The sequence below is a fragment of the Mastomys coucha genome, unplaced genomic scaffold (assembly GCF_008632895.1).
Source record: "Mastomys coucha isolate ucsf_1 unplaced genomic scaffold, UCSF_Mcou_1 pScaffold5, whole genome shotgun sequence".
In the NCBI taxonomy this organism is placed as follows: Eukaryota; Metazoa; Chordata; class Mammalia; order Rodentia; family Muridae; genus Mastomys; species Mastomys coucha.
The window spans coordinates 95,058,434-95,061,088 of NW_022196911.1; positions in this window are offsets into that span (position 1 = coordinate 95,058,434).

A 2,655-nucleotide genomic window follows, 5' to 3' on the forward strand; every position below is an offset into this window, starting at 1 on the left:
ACAGAATATTTAGTCCTTGGGCCGCTCTCTTGGCCTCAGCATCTGCCCGCTGGTTCTCTCTAGCCACCCGGTCATTGGTATGCTGGTGACCAGGGCAGTGCATAACGGCCACTTTGTCTGGCAGGTAGATGGCCTCTCAGAGTGCTAAGATCTCAGCTCTGTTTTCTACATCTTTTTTTAATCAGAAGTGAGCAGCCCTCTTTGTAGATGGCGCCATTGACCTGGGCCATGGTGAAGACTGAAATGAGCTATCAGAAGTGGCAGGGAAACCCTGTCTTGAAAAACCAAAAAAAAAAAAAAAAAAAAAAAAAAAAAAAAAAGAAGGGAACAGAAGAAAATAGAGGACTCATGCAAAGAATTGTATCTGGTCCAGGATGGAAGGGAGGGAGGCTGCTTTTCATCAGTTTCTCCGCAGCATCTAAAAGGTCTTTTTGCAGACATATCAGAAGCAAACTGTTGTAGGATGAGAATTATTGGGTGAGCTTTCCTGGGACATTTTGTTTGGGTATAGGGTGAAGTTCAGTAAGGAAAACATTTAAAAGACAGAGTGAATACACCACTACGAGGATAAAGAGGATGAGTGATCCCACAGGAGGAGGAGCCAAAGTGGGAGGGAACCAGAAGGAATTGAGTCTGGTCCCTGTGTCTTGCCCCATTTCAAACCAGTTAGGGAAACAGCACTGATCATGGAGAAGGACCCAGTTCCCATCCTTGGCAGTAATCGGAGCTAGTCCCTTTCCATGGTGGAACACTGTAGCAGTCAAGGAGTCCAGCTGGTCCTGAAGGTTGTTAAGCTGGTCCGAGCTGGTGAAATGATGCAAAGAAGGCTTCAGTCCAGCTGTTTCAGTTCTGAATCCTAAAAACAATGACTAGAGCAGACAGAAGAGGGATGACGATGGCCCCATTAGGCTCCCGTTTAGGGGTTGGGGTTACCTGAACACAGCTTTCAGGGATTTGGGGGTCGGGGGTATTGGTCTCCAAGTAACAACTAACTCCCTCCTCCTCCTCCTCCTCCTCTCTTTCTTCCTCTTCCTCCTCCTCTCCTTCTTCCTCTTCCTCTTCCTCCTCCCCTCCCCATCCTCCTCCTCCTCTTCCTCCTCTTCCTCCTCCTTCTTTTCCTCCTTCTCCTCTACCTCCTCTACCTCCTTCACTTCCTCCACCTCTTCCTCTTCCTACCCCATCAGCCCCCATCTGGTCCTTCTCAACAGTCTTACAGAGTAAATTAGGGGCCAGGATCATTGTTTTACAGATATCAAAACTGAGGTCAACCATAACGAACAGGGGAGCTCACAGGGCACAGAGCTGGCTTTGCAACCTTGGTTCTGACAGCCGGACACCAAGACTCTCAATCTTACAGCTGGCGCATACAAATCTGGGAGCGGAGATCTTCTCCGTCATTGGCCTTCTGGGTTCCCTCTAGCATAGAGTTCAATTCCTGATGTTCTTCTGGAACTGTGATTTGATAGGATGAGAATCTGACTGCACAGATCTGGAAATTTGCTATCCCCAAACATCAAATCTCTGGAGACACAGTGGGCTGAGAGAGCGTGGACAGGCTTCAGGTACAATAGGCCTTGTTTCTGAGGCCACATGGTCTTGTCTCTCTGCCCTCAACCCTCCAGTTCCCACCTTCAGAGTATGGCTCCTTCTGTTAGGCCAAGGACAAGACTGCAGCAGAAGAGATTCCTGGTGTGAGAGAGACTCCTGATGTGAGAGAGATTCCTGGTGTGAGAGGTGGGGGAAGTACTGGGTTTCTCTTTGAGATCCTGCCTCCCCACAGTTGGGCTTAGATCTCGGTTCCAGGGCTGTGTCTTCAGCACCCTGCCTGGGAGGATCAGAACTCTCAGGTTGGCTCTACAGCTGGCTCATGGGGAAGACGCAGCAGCACCGGACACAGGGACCTTGGTCGCTGCAGCTCAAGGGGCAGGGGCTTAGCATTGACAGCATTGCCCAATGATGGACGAGACACTACTCAGTTTGAGGAAACCCAAGGCTATGGTACATCTGTGTGTGTATGGATGTGTGCATGTATGTCCATGTGTATGCATCTGCATGTGTGTGAATGTGAATATGTGTGCACATGTCCACGTGCATACAAGTTTGTGTGTATATGTCTTTGTGTATGCATGTATGTATGTGCACATATGTGTGAATGTGTCAAAGGCTGGGTGTGAATGGAGTTTAAGTTCTGTTGTCTCTCTCACAAGTAGGTTAAATCATATTTAGCTGCAGCGACCTTACGCCAGTCTTTTTACTGACTGGAGCTCTATCTATATGTGAGTTTATAGGGTTACCATGGTAACTATGATTCCAATAGCTAATGTACTGACACCACCCCTGGCAGACATAGTGTCATGCCTGCAGTTTTGCTCAGTCCTCTCAGGCTGGGCTGACACTATCCCTCAGTTGTCTGAGGGCAGTCGAGGATAGAGAGAAGATATCACTTTGCCAAATCTCAAAGCCAGTTAATAGCAAATCCAGGACTACTTTAGGCATTTTGGCTTCCAACTCACTTGGCCAGTCATGATTAATAATACTCACTGGACACTTACTCTGTATTGGGTACCATTTTGGTTTTGTTTTGTTTGGTTTGGTTGTTTGGTTGTTTTTTTTTCTTGTTTTTTTCCAGACAGGGTTCTCTGTGTAGCCCTGGCT